The 13,873-nt window shown below is 37.5% G+C and overlaps 1 long non-coding RNA gene across 1 annotated transcript in view; it reads left to right on the forward strand.

Moving 5' to 3' along the window:
* LOC116512593 overlaps positions 1-7,995 on the forward strand; it is a 114,248-nt gene extending 106,253 nt beyond the window's left edge. Inside the window, exons 4-5 of the long non-coding RNA XR_004255903.1 lie at positions 5,293-5,451; positions 6,634-7,995. This is a non-coding gene — a long non-coding RNA (uncharacterized LOC116512593). The remainder of the gene's footprint in view (positions 1-5,292; positions 5,452-6,633) is intronic.
* The last annotated feature ends 5,878 nt before the right edge of the window (positions 7,996-13,873 follow it).

A 13,873-nucleotide genomic window follows, 5' to 3' on the forward strand; every position in this document is an offset into this window, starting at 1 on the left:
GAATAGATAGATAGATAGATAGATAGATAGATAGATAGATGATAGATACAATATGGATGGATAAATACAATATGGATGAATGGATAGATAAATAGATAGATAGATAGATAAATAGATAGGTAGAAGATAATATGGATGGATAAAATATCATATTCATTTATTTAAAATACTTATATGACCCCCTATTTTATATACTGCAACCCTAGGGAGTGCACATCCAAGAAGAAATACTAACAAGACATTTAGTTGCAAATAACATTGCATGACCATCAATTGCTAAAAAGATTGACAAACTTGAGTATCATCAGCACAACAATGCTATTGGAAATTCTGATCATGAATCATGATATCCAAAGTAAACATATACAAAGTAAACAAAATGGGCTGGTAGACTTACGGGCAACCCCGACAAGAGGAAACTTCTAAAACTGAAATCTACCTTGCTGCAGAATACTGCATAAGAACAGTAAGAGCAACAATATTTAAATCAATCAAATGCTCTAATAATGTCTCTAAATTATAATGTAGACATCAATATCTGATGGGCAAGTATATTTAATCTTGTATCAGATCTAATAAGACCAGTAGGATGTAAGGTATTGTGACTTGATCATCAGAATACCATTCAGAATTCAGAAGAATGAGCGGCCTGCACCAAACTGTTCACACTTCACTGTTCTTTCTTAAGATACATTACTTAAAAATTGAGTTCTGATTGGTAATGGTAATGCATAGCTTGATTAGCACATGCTACAACATGTTCTACATTATATCAGTGTATATTCAGCCGGTTCTCTCTGATTTGGGTGAACCAGTAGTGGCAGCTGCGGGAGGCTCCATCCACCCACCCGACATAAATGCACAGAAGGCGGTGCGCATGTGCAGATGAGGTATGTGTGTGAGAAAAACATGCACATGCACAAGCACACACACATGCTCAGTTTTGCGAACCACTAGGGAAGGTAAGTAAATCCCACCGCTGGCGTATATCACTATATTTGAAATGATTTGATAAATACAATTGGTCCAGAATGCAGCTGCCAGAGTGCTGATGGAAAAACTCAGCCAGTGCAGGAAAGCATGAATGTTGGAGTAACTACATTAGTCACTATAAGGTTCCAGTTCCTATTCAAGGTTCAGTCATAACCTGCAAAGAAGAAGCCAACTTGGATAAGTGGTTTGAGATATAGAGAAGCTGGGTTTGCATTTTGGTGTGAGTTATAGGACTTTCTGCCAGAACTAATTATCTGGTTTATTTGGGGTTGCAGCCAACAAGAGCTTGGACTGATTAAAAGAAACCTTTTTAGTTACATGGCTTTTGGCTTTCATTCCTGGACAAAGAAGGGGGGCCAGAACACCATCTTAGTTTATTTTATCTTTTATTGTCTTCTTCAATTATTATTGTATACAATTTCTTGTTGCATAGCCTCTAAGCCCAAAAGTAAGTAAATATGAATTGTCATATATCTGGCATAATATCAAGTCTCACAATAGTGGCAAACTAAAGAAGCAAGAGCTACATGGATTCCATATTTTAAAGTTGGCCAAAACATAATCTTAAGAACTGAAAATGTTCAAGTTCCCAGACAAACTTACAATCAATATCTAAGATGGAATGTTTCTTAAAAAATTTTCCCATCATCCCCACCTCTGAGATAGGCTGCCTTTTCTTATACTCACTAGGTTCATTGTCCATGTGGTTCCTGTATTCCGTCACAAATATTCATTAATAAAAACAAAATGGCACCACTGAATTCAGTGAGTTTAGGAAGTATTTATTTCTGGTACTTGGATGTTAAGCTTACTTTATATCCTCACAGATAAACCCATCTGTGAAAAAGAATATTTTTGGATGCCTAAAATTCTTGGCTTATTGCTAATACGTGTGGTCGTCCCCATAGTTCTGAAGCATGAATTCAGCTTATTCGTCCTTTCCCCCATCTCAACCTTCCTCAATCTTTTGGCCTCTGATGGAGCTGAGTCTTCATAATTAATTTTGTCATACTGTTGCTAAACTATGGGAACAGATATTAATACCTCAGGGAAAGTTACACTTTGGGCAGTCAGAGAACTTCCCTTCATGTTAGAGAAGAGACAACACCTTAACAGGTGCTACTTTGAGGTTCAATATGTACAGACTAGTCCAATGTTCACTGTTTTCTATTTGTTCAACATTTTTCAAAATATTGTGAAGGCTATTTTCTTGTCTTCAATCTTTCCTCCCACTTTTTATGTAGAAGCACATTCTATGCTTAAGAAGGCTTAGTTAATCCAGGCATTTCCTGAATAGGAAAGAAAATGCAGATTATGGTTAACCCATCCGCTAATGAAACTGTGCCATGATTTCTATTTCATTCAGGAGAAATCTAAATACCATATTTTTCAGAATATGAGACACATCTTTTTCCCTCAAAAAAGAGGTGAAAATCTGGCTGCATCTTATACACTGAATACAGCATTTTTTGACTCCTGGAACCCTGCCCCCTTCACCAAAAATGGCCATGAATAGCCTTAGGAGGCTTCCAGAGGGGAGGGAGGGAAATAAGTGAAAATGGGCCATTTTTTGCCCCCCTCCAGTCCCCAGGAGCACTCTATAAGCCTCCTATAAGCCTCCTGGACACAAAAAAGGTCTATTTCGCGCATTTTCAAAAACATTGCTTTTGGGAGGTCTGCAGAGTGCAAAAACTTTTTTTTTTCTAATTTGCCTCTTCAAATTTGGGTGCGTCTCATACTCTGAAAAATATGGGTGTATATATAAAAGCCAAATACTACTCACTCATCATGAAATCTCCAGAACTGTAAAGCCTACAAACTTGAAATTTGGCACCTATGTTCCTCGTGGCTTCTAGTTTCTCGCTAATAAAGGGTTTTTCAAAATGACCATCAGATCATTAGTAATTCTGATACAGTAATTAACACGGTCTGATACTAAGGAGTTAGACATTCCACTCCCCCTTATCACCTGAAAAGACCTCTGTTCCAGCTGCCAGTTGCCTCCCATTCTGTTACCTCAGTCCAAACTGGCAGACATTCCACTCCTTCACTCAGGAGCTGGGGCTCCTTACAGCACTAAATGTCGGTACCCTCACCAAAATGTCTACGCTTTCAACCTATGGAACTGCTTCCGGACTCAAAGCGGCAGGAGCGCTATGTGTTTCCCCTATTCCCCTATGTGTTTCAATCACCGACCACCACTGAGTCACCAGATTTAACCGGAGTGAACCAGATTTTCCCTGCATTGCCCAATCACATAGTTTCGTCATGAAGCACAGGTATCCAGCTAGTGCAAAATAAATGGGATTAGTGCAGGAGGTAAATGTCATTTTAAATCCCTTTAATCATAAATACACAGTGCTAGATAGCTAGCAATGTACTCCTTCACAAAGCATAAAAGTATAGGATTAAACTGTTCATATCATTTATCTCTTGTTTGTCTGAATCTTGCATAATTTTGACTCCTTCCTTTCACAGCTCTAACACAAACCCCCCTCATTTTTGCAAGGAAATAGTAGCCATTGCTTGCTGAGTTTCATATTTATGTTTTTTCAGCAAGGCAGACTTAGTTGTAGAATTGTTGCGGTTTACAGAAGTGTGAGCATCCCTTATTGCAGTGAACTATTTAACTTGCATACAACCATGCCTTTGGTGACTGTTCTAGAGAAGACAGGCTGGTCTTTGTCTTCTTTCTGAAAGGAAGTTTGTATTGGCTGTATCTAAGTAAGTGACACTGTTTCACCCTTAATGATTCTCCCCCTCCATTATTTTATATTTAACTTTACAGGAGAATGGTACGTCTTTGCTTCAATACATGACAAATTACTTAATGGCAGGACACAGTTAGATCTGTATCGTTAGTTTTGCACTACTCAATATATAGTTTGCAGTCCTATCCAAGACTTAAGATATTTTGTATATTGGTGGAATCTATTGAAATTACAATTCATTTAGTTTTATGGGTTCTCTTTTATGGTGTTCTTTTCTTATACAAATTTATTAACACAAGCATTACTTGTTAATTTCTTTTCAGATTTTTCTAAAATGCAGGTGACATTTGAGTTCAGTTTTCTAGGTTGGAATTGGATTTTGCTCCATGGTGAACCCTAGAATAAAAAAAATATATGAACATTTTAATTATATTTAAAAGTTCCTTTTCCCCAGCACTCAAGGACTCCAGGATATTATTATAACTGCCTAATGAAGTGAGCTCACATTACTTGTCCCAGCTTCTGCCAACTTAGCAATTCAAAAGCATGTAAAAATGCAAGTAGAAAAATAGGAACCACCTTTGGTGAGAAGGTAACAGTGTTCCGTGCACCTTCGGCATTTAGTCATGCCAGCCACATGACCAGGGCTTTTAATATTCATGGTTATTTTTCTTAAAAGATCGATCTTGTGTTTTGTTATGCTGGTGCCGGAAAATTAAAACCAGCCAGAGCAAAATATTCATATGCATTTTTTCCTGAAATTTAATTTTTTTTGAGAGCCTTAAGCTTAGACTGCCATCTAAAGGCCTTCTTAAGATACTACCACAGTCCTCATTTTTCTAAGTGTTTACTTCATCTCCATCAGGCACGAATCTGGCACAGTAGTAAATTATCACAATATTATACAATATGGACATGTGTTCCATCCAGTTTGGTTCCTGTTTTGGCAAGCACATTTGATCAGAATAATATCAATAATTTTATGTCATATAAAAAAGAAGGAATATTCTGTTTGGTATAAGACTTCAGTCTGGTTGTACTTTGGTCAATTTGATCAATTCATGAACACAAGGAGACTCAGGCTTGAATCAAATACTTTGACCTGATTTGGGGGGGGGGGGTGTTGCAAATCCTGTTCCAACAAGTACAGTTGGAATGGGGCCGGCGGCGCCCTCATGGATGCACACAGTACGCGTGCACACGCGTGTAGTGCGCGCATGCATCTTAGTACCTCCGTGATGCTCCAGCTGCTCCGTGGAGCGTTCCACAGATGCTGTATGCACCATGCACCTCCGTGAAAGCGCAGAAGCCTTTAAACACCGGTAAGGAGCTCAGGCTGGTGGGTGGGTCCTCCGGAGCACTGTACCGGAACGGTATCTGGTGCTCTGGGCTGGCTATGGTATGCCCATACTGGGGCGTACCACCTGTAACCTACCACTGGACCTGATGGACCATTGCAAGAAGCATGCAATGCAATGCTGACAACAGAATTTGAGAGGCCCAGCAATTGTTTTTGGCTAATCTACCAGGACAGCCCTTGGTTGTTTTATCTAGTCAATAACCTATCTAAATTTGTCTTTTGATCCAGCTGCTGCTATGACTCGTGTCTGTGTATATATCAACACAGTGGTGCTATTTATCCGGTTCTATCCATTGATGGAGGGATGCTCCGCTCACCCGCCCAGACGTCATCACATCCCATTTTTGATGGTCTGCGCATGAACGGACATGCAAACCAGTAGCAAAGGTAAGTTGATTTCACCCCTGTATCAACATATAGTGTTATGGTCTTGTCTTGTTTTCCCAAATATTTTTTTGGAAAGACTGCATTCTGCCTGAACAGAAAAGTTACTGATAACTGTACAAAGAGAGTAAAGTGGGTTGCCTGGTTTTCTTTTAATTATCACAGCAGTGTAGTAATTAAGATGTTGGTAAGTCTAAGTTTCAAGTCTGCTCTCAGTGATGGAAGCTTATTTGAGGAACTGGATCAGCCAGTTACTCTAAGACCAGTCAGAGAATTATAATTGATGGGAGAAAAATGAAAGAAAAAGTGCTCTCGAATGAACAAATAAGTATAAATCAACTGGGTATTAAAATGTTTTTATGTAAATGATGTTTGGATAATTAATTTTAATGTAAATAATGTTTGGCTCAGATGTTATTAGGAATTATATCAACCTGTTCATACTGGACAAAACTAATCAGAAATAAACTTCGTCATTATATGGTTGGGAAACCAGGGTCCAAGCGGTTAGGCTGAATATGAAATATTTAAACAGAAAAAAAAGTCCAGAAGAAAAGAATTTCCAAATTGTTATGAAGAAAACTTTCATGAAATCACTAGGATCTGAGTTTGATTCAAAGAAAGGCAATCTGGCTCAATGGTCATGTAAAACAAATCAGAACCTGAAGAGGAAATGTAATTTGAGAAAGCATCTCTGCAATGATTTTATCTAGTCCTCATGGAGATAAGGCGAGAGAGCAGTGAAGAACATTCAGACTTGCAAGAGTTCATTACTGTAACCCACTGGTGGTATTCAGCCAGTTCAAACCGGTTCGGGAGAACCTGTAGTGGTGACCTTGTGGGTGAGGTCCCCAGGTCTATACCGTCCTATTTAGCAATGTTTTCTAAGCCGCGTGCATCCATGCACACTGCATATGCAAGCAAAGTGCATGCATGGAAGGGTGTGCACGTGCGCAGAGGGCGCACACACTCACAAAGAGAGCATGTGCATGCTCATGGTCATAGTTTTGGTGCATGGCAAACCGCTGGTAAAATTATGTGAACACCCCCACTCTGCTGTAACCTTATAATAAAGTAGTATTAGTTTTTATAACTTTGGTGTCCTAATCTTGGTGTACCTTGAAGGTATGTCACCTAATCACCTGCAAATATTCTGAATCACATTTCTTCTATTTTTTCAATCAGCACCCTCAATGAATGGACATTATGAAAACTGTAATCCGAAATATCTGAGCAGCTCTAAGTGAAAGAAGGGAGAGTGCAGCTAAATGAAAACCGGTGATTTGTAAATTAACCTCTGTGGAAGTTATGGTGCTGGAAATTACTGTTATAATGTAACTTTTTATGTATAGAAGCCCTAAACACCCTTTTTTAAAAACTCATCAGCATAGTAGCTCTAAGAAAGCAAAATATCTTAAACAATATTTAAAAAGGTTGAATTAGTTACACCTCAAGGGAATATCATGTGATTAATGGTGTTCAGCCACTGGGTGCCAATGTTGTCTAATATTTCATAAGCTGACATTTTTTATTAATCCAGATGTTCATATATTATAATACTTGAAGATCTAAGATGATTAGAGATTTGAGCGTTTTAAAGATAGGGGCTGACATTCACTTTGAAATAGGACCCTACCAAATACTTGTATTTAATTTTCGTTCTTCTGCTCTCTCATTTTAAGTAACAGCAAGTATGTCTGAACTTTGATTCTAGAAAGAATTATTTAAAAAGGTCCCCCCCCCCCCCACCATACCTACAGCTATTGTGTACCTATTTCATGTAAACAGTGAAAATTGTGAAGAACCACTAGAGGTCAGTGTATCTCAATCAAAATGTTAACATTGCTAAATAAGATTTAGCTACAAGTCTAAGCTTTAAAACCCTCTCCATTGTTCTTAACATTTCCATACAATCTATCAATACACAACTCCCAATAAATTGTAAAATAGGATGTTTGTTTAATTGAACACTAGATTGTATCCAACAAATATCCAATGAAAATCATGCAATTTGTCACTTCAGTGCAGTAAAAGGTATTTAGACTGAAGACAAAAATAATATTGTTATGAGGTCAGCAGATTGGTCAAGATAATCACAAAGAGCCTCTTTACTCTTTTAAACGTTTGTCTGAAATCTTGTCTCAGGTTTCTGTAAGTTGAGCAGGGTGAGTTCCCAGAGGCCATGCTTCTTAAAACAGACAAAGGGAGAGCTGATTGCTTGGATTGTGTTTCAATAACCCCAGGAAGACATGGTGATTTGCCACATCATGCCCAAGCATGTCCTGCAACTCTTGAATGATAAGTGGCTTCTCCTTTTGTCTTTCTCAGCAAATGAAGAGAGGACAATTTTTGAGCCCTTTGAGCTGTTACCTTTGAAATCCTTTGAGGTTGGACTATCTGGATAAATTCTATGCACAGGTAATCCTGTGCAATGGCACTGAAGTTACAATGGCAGTCAAAACATGTCTTATGAGTGTTTTTCACACGTCTCACCCAGTGGTGGGATTCAAATGTTTTTACTACTGGTTCTATGGGCATGGCTTTGTGGACAAGGCTTGACTTTGTGGGTGTGGCTTTGTGGGCATGGCAGGCAAAGGATACTGCAAAATTCCCATTTCCTCCGCACTAACCTACTTTCCAGCTCCATTCTCCTGTTCAGGGCAACAAAAGAAGATCACAGAAGAAGATAATAAAATACCTATACCAATACCTATCAGCTGGGAGACAGTGGGGGTGAGTCCAGCCTATTTTCCGGTTCTCCGAACTACTCAAAATTTCCGCTACCAGTTCTCCAGAACCTGTCAGAATTGGCTGAATACCACCTCTGCTCTGACCATTACAGCATCCCCATGGTCATGGGTCAAAATTTTTGATGCTTGGCAACTGTCATATATTTATGATGGTTGCAGTGTCCTGTGGTAATTTGATCTCCTTCTGCCGCCGTCTGACAAGCAAAGTCAACGGGAAGCCAGGTTCACTTAACTTAGTGATTCTAACTATTCTAACTAATTGCTAACTTAACATCTCTAGTGATTCAATTAAGAAATATGGCAAGAAAGATCATAAAATGGGGCAAAACTCACTTAACAAATGTCTCACTTAGCAACAGAAATTTGGGGCTCTATTACAGTCCTAAGTTGTGGACTACCTGTAATTGTGAATTTATCTGAAAATTTGACGGCAGAAAAGTATTTGTAGGAGAGTAATATGAACTCTTCATTGAATGTTCAGCCTGTATATATGTGCAACTTGTTATTCTATTACAGAAAATACCATCAGCCTTCAATAACCTTGACAATGATCTACAGTTTGAAATCCCTAAACCTTCTTGCCTAATGAGAAAGTTGGGCTATGATATATGATCACTATATTGTACTGGAAACACCTTTCCTTATAAATCTGTTTAGAACTGGAGACATTTTTAGGAGAGATAGGTTAGACTGATGAATTTCACAGATACTTGATAATTTAACAAAGTGGATATTAAATGGTATATAAAATATTATGAACAATAATATTAAATGCATAGTTACTTTATTTGATATGTGTTTCTTTCAAGAGTTCCAGAACAGCTTTCTTAGAAATATTCAAAATATTCTTGAGAAATTAAATTTTTATTGCGATTTTAGAAATAACATCTTTTTTTACTATCCTATATACATAGTTTCTAAAATCTCCCCTTTCACCTGAAATCACTCTTCTTCAAGTCCCGCTGTGCTGCTTCATCATGGCGTGGGAGTGCTCCTGGGAAGGATGAATGAAGAACATTGGGAATAACTGCCAAGAGTCTATATTCCCAATAGGATACCCCAAGATGTAAATATGAAGCCCATCTGCTCAGTTGAAGCAAGCAGGGCAGTAATGATATAGCAAGAGACAAATGTGTGGGAGAAAGTGAACTGCTCCTTGTCTTTACCAAGAAGGAAAACCATATGGATAGAAAATATAAAATAATTGACAATAGCGTGTTGGATAATGAGCCCCTTAGGTCAGATAGCAGCCAACATGCGATTGAGGAATAGCTGATGGTTTTTTGGAATAATGGTGACATTTATGGGGTATGGCTATATTAAGTCTTAGAAATTGCCAAGAAGATAAAAGTAAAGATATTCTCTGTCCAGTCACATTTGACTCTAGAAGGTGGTGTGGATCTCTGTTTTTTAGCCAAGGGAGCCAGCAATGTCTGAAGATATTTCTGTGGTCATGTGGCCAGCAAAATTATATGCCAAGATGTACGGAACACTGTTACCTTCTCATTAATGGTACCTATTTATCTACTCACATTTGAATGCTTTCAAACTGCTAAGTGGGCAGGAGTTGGGGCAAGTAATGGGAGTTCAGCACATCATGCAACGCTCTGATCTTGAACCTGGGCAGTCAGTTTTCCAGCTGACAAGCTCAGTGCCTTTAATTGTTGAGACATCATGCCTTCTTGCCAAGAAGATAAGAGAACTCAAAACCAAGAAAGACAAAAATAAAGTTACTTAGAAAGTAACTTAACAAATAATTTCAGAGAGCTATTAAAAGGGGCAAGAAGCAATAGTACAACAACATCTTTAAAGACATTGAAGGTGGAAATAAACACGATAAAACAAGGAAAGTCTTTAAAAGGATCTCTAAACTCAGAAGGTGATCCCACTTTGAATTTGTATGTTAATGGTGCCGAGTGACAGAGAGCAACTGATTCAAAGGAGATCAAAGGAAGATGGAAGGGTATACTCAACCATTATACAGTAGAGATGTACATATGATCATATGATATCATAACATCCAATATTCCTTAGAAGATACTCCTTACTTATAGGAATATCTAGTAGTAGAAGTCGAAGTTAGATCAGCATTTTACCAAATCATTACCAAATCAGAAAACTACAGGAATTGATGGAATACCCAATGAAATATGGCAAGCAACAGAAGAATAATCATTCAAGGTGCTAACAAGCCATGCCAGCAAATCTAGGGAACAACACAGTGGGCAACCAATTGGAAGACATCAATCTTCACCCCAATAACAAAAAATGGGAAACTTAACAGTCTGCAAATTATCATACAATACCTTTTATTTCAATGCTAGTAAAATTATCTTAGGATCACCCAATGCAGATTTAGGATTCCTTTAATTATCATTTTACATGCAACAAATCATTTTACATGCAACAAATTGTTTCATATAATCAATAGAAAATTATGTTAACTTTTTAACACAGTGTAAAATATTAACAGTGGGGAATCACAGTTCCAAGAGGTAGCTACAGACTTGTGCATCATTATAGATAGCAAAAACTTAAAAGTAGGAACCTATGGCCCTACACCAGAGAGGCTTTCCTTCAGGCATCACTTTTCATTAACAAATCTTGATCTCATGCATCATTTTGCAGAAACTATGTCTGACATAATAAATCATTTAACCACAGGGGTCACTGGCATCCTATTCACCAGAGAATAAAAGCTGCCAGGTGCCTCTGTTGATTTCTAGATAGAGATATTGCCCACATTAATTCCATACACTCACTCACACACACTCACAATAAATTGTGGTAATGATCCATTTAGCTTAAAATTACATAAAAGGCTGTCAAGTTTACATATATTGCAAAAAAATAATAATCAGAAATGCTACATTTTATGGCTTCCAGAGAAGTGTTTCATAGTATACAAAATATTATTAATCTTTTTTTAAAAAGTTTCAGAAGAGGAATGGCAGCCAGGATGCTAACATAGCTTATAAAATATAAATAACATAAATATTGTTGGCATTTCATTCATCAAGGAGATAATGCCTTCCATCACTTTTAATTTAGAAAAAGTAAGTTAGAATTCTTTTTTGTTATGACAAAGCAGTTTCTTTATGTAACATTAAGTCTAAACAAGTTTAGATAACAACACAATTTCGCCAAGGTTCCATTTCATTAAAACAAAATAAATGATACCAATGTAGAAAGACTACAGAGTAAGCAGATCTTCATAGGCTGTATGGTGTCTTTGTGTTGTTGGTTTGAGCTCTGAGCTTGGTGATTCGGTTGCAAATGTTTCGTCCCCATGAAATTGCAAACGTTTCATGCAGATGAAATGTTTGCAACCAAATTGCTGAGCTTTGAGCTCAAACCAACATCATAACTACTAACCCACACTACTAATATTCAAAGACATGCTGTCTTCCACTTTCAACCACAAATTGAGATCGGAACTTCTATCATGTGACTGACTTTATGACTATTTTACCACAGTCATTAGGCAAAACACCACCATGGGATTGTTAAGTGAGTCATGCTGTCATTAAGCAAATCCAGCTTCCCCAATTGACTTTGCTTATCAGAAGCCAGCTGAAAAGGTCACAAATGGTGATCATGTGATCACAAAGCATTGCAGGTCAGTTGTTAAGTGTGGTGATCAAGTGACTGCAGGGACAATGCAATGGTCATAACTTCAAGGGCAGGTAAATAAGTCACTTTTCCCAAGGCTGCTGTAACTTTGAACGATTACTAAACGAATGCTGTAAGTTGAGAACTATGTGAGCTGTCATAAAATGTGAGGAAACCATTTGATTGATTTGTTGTCTTCTTTGCTTAAATCCCCAGTCTTCATTGTGAAGACTCAACCCATTAATTAAGTGAAACCTGTGCAGCCGTAGGTCAAAATTCCTTTCTATAGAGATTATTCTACAGCTAGCTAGCTGGGAAATTTGGGGAATTAAAATTCACACATCTTAAAATTGTTGCGGTTGAGGAACACTGTACTAGCAGATGATACAAGTATAACTACACTCCAATAGTTTTTGGGCACCTGTATTGGGAAATATTCATAAATAGCATTTTAAAATGCTTTTTAAACAAGGGGTATAAAAAATTCTTTTAACAAGAATTAAGCAGGAAAGTCACCTTGCTTTGGCAGAGAGATGCCTGTCTTTCTGCTCACTAAAACCAACATTGAATGGGCAAGCAATTATTTCCCAGAAGAAATTCTGCAAGACCCAGGAGAATCTTTCTATTATTGTGATAACACCCTCATGTATGCTTTTTAAAAGTCAACAGGAGAAAATGTAGTCCTCTGGGTACCTCCTGATTGATCACAGGAGAGAATTTTACCATACTCTCTTACCATATCTTTGAGGATTTTAGAAGATGCCTAACCTTTTTGTTTGCTTCTTTCTTCACTTTACAGAGACACACCTTGGCAAGCCAAGGAATGAAAGAAGAGCAAACAAATTAGAAGTGTGGTCTCATAGCTAATTATTATGCAGAACTGTAATTTGAGAGGATAAAAGGCCATGGCAATACCCACATGTTGTCCTAAGCCAAGGATTTGTTTCCCTCGATGATTTTTTTTGTTATGATTTATTGAATATATTTGTAGAATGCTTTTAATTGTTACAGCAATTGCAACAATAACATGTTTATGAACTTATTATTTGACTCTGAAGTAATCCACACTACATTTTTTAAGGGCAGTAACAGTGGGACAGGAAATAGAGTGAGTGTCACACACACCCATAAGTGTGTTTGGGACAGGAAATATATATTTTATACTGTGGTATGATGGGTGGCCAAACCTGTGCAATGAAATTTCTACATCTTTTTAGGTGTGATACATATGACAATAGGCAGGAATTAAATTGCATGGCTGTAGCTGCTATCTGATTCCTTTGATTTTTCCCTGTCAGTATAATATAGAATGAATATTTTTCAACTTGCTCAAGAGAAGATATTTAGCTTATGACCGACCATATGCCTCACATTAAAGAGATTTCTAGCTTCTAAATATAAAGTTATTAATGGCAATTTTTAAAGAGCTGCTGTTAAACTGTACAACCAATAATGAGCTACATGGATCAATAGGGTAACCAAATCTTAGGTTTTACTGTTTCTATTAACTTCAGTTGCATTTATTTAATAAGAGGAGAGGCATACCATGCCCTGAGGATATACAAAGACCATATAGTATTAATAAATTTTGTCTCCTCTTATAGACATGTATGCATCCATCAGTCTTGAAAAAGCCTTCAAAGGAAATAAAAGGAAAAAAAATGAATGCAACATATCTGAGATGTGTTGCATAATGTTTTTAATAACATTGACAACTAATGTACAAATAGAATAGAATGGAATAATAGAGTTGGAAGGGACCTTGGAGGTCTTCTAGTCCCACCCCCTGCTTAGGCAGGAAACCCTACACCACTTCAGACATCCACATCTTCTTAAAAACGTCCAGTGTTGGAGCATTCACAACTTCTGGAGGCAAGTTGTTCAATTGATCAATTGTTTTAACTTTCAGGAAATTTCTCCTTAGTTCTAAGTTACTTCTCTCCTTGATTAAGTTCTAGCCTTGCTTATTGTCCTGCCCTCAAGTGCTTTGGAGAATAGCTTGACTCCCTCTTCTTTGTGGCAGCCCCTGAGATATTGGAACACTGCTATCATGTGTCCCCTGG

This window comes from Thamnophis elegans, chromosome 8 (genome assembly GCF_009769535.1).
Source record: "Thamnophis elegans isolate rThaEle1 chromosome 8, rThaEle1.pri, whole genome shotgun sequence".
Lineage (NCBI taxonomy): Eukaryota > Metazoa > Chordata > Lepidosauria > Squamata > Colubridae > Thamnophis > Thamnophis elegans.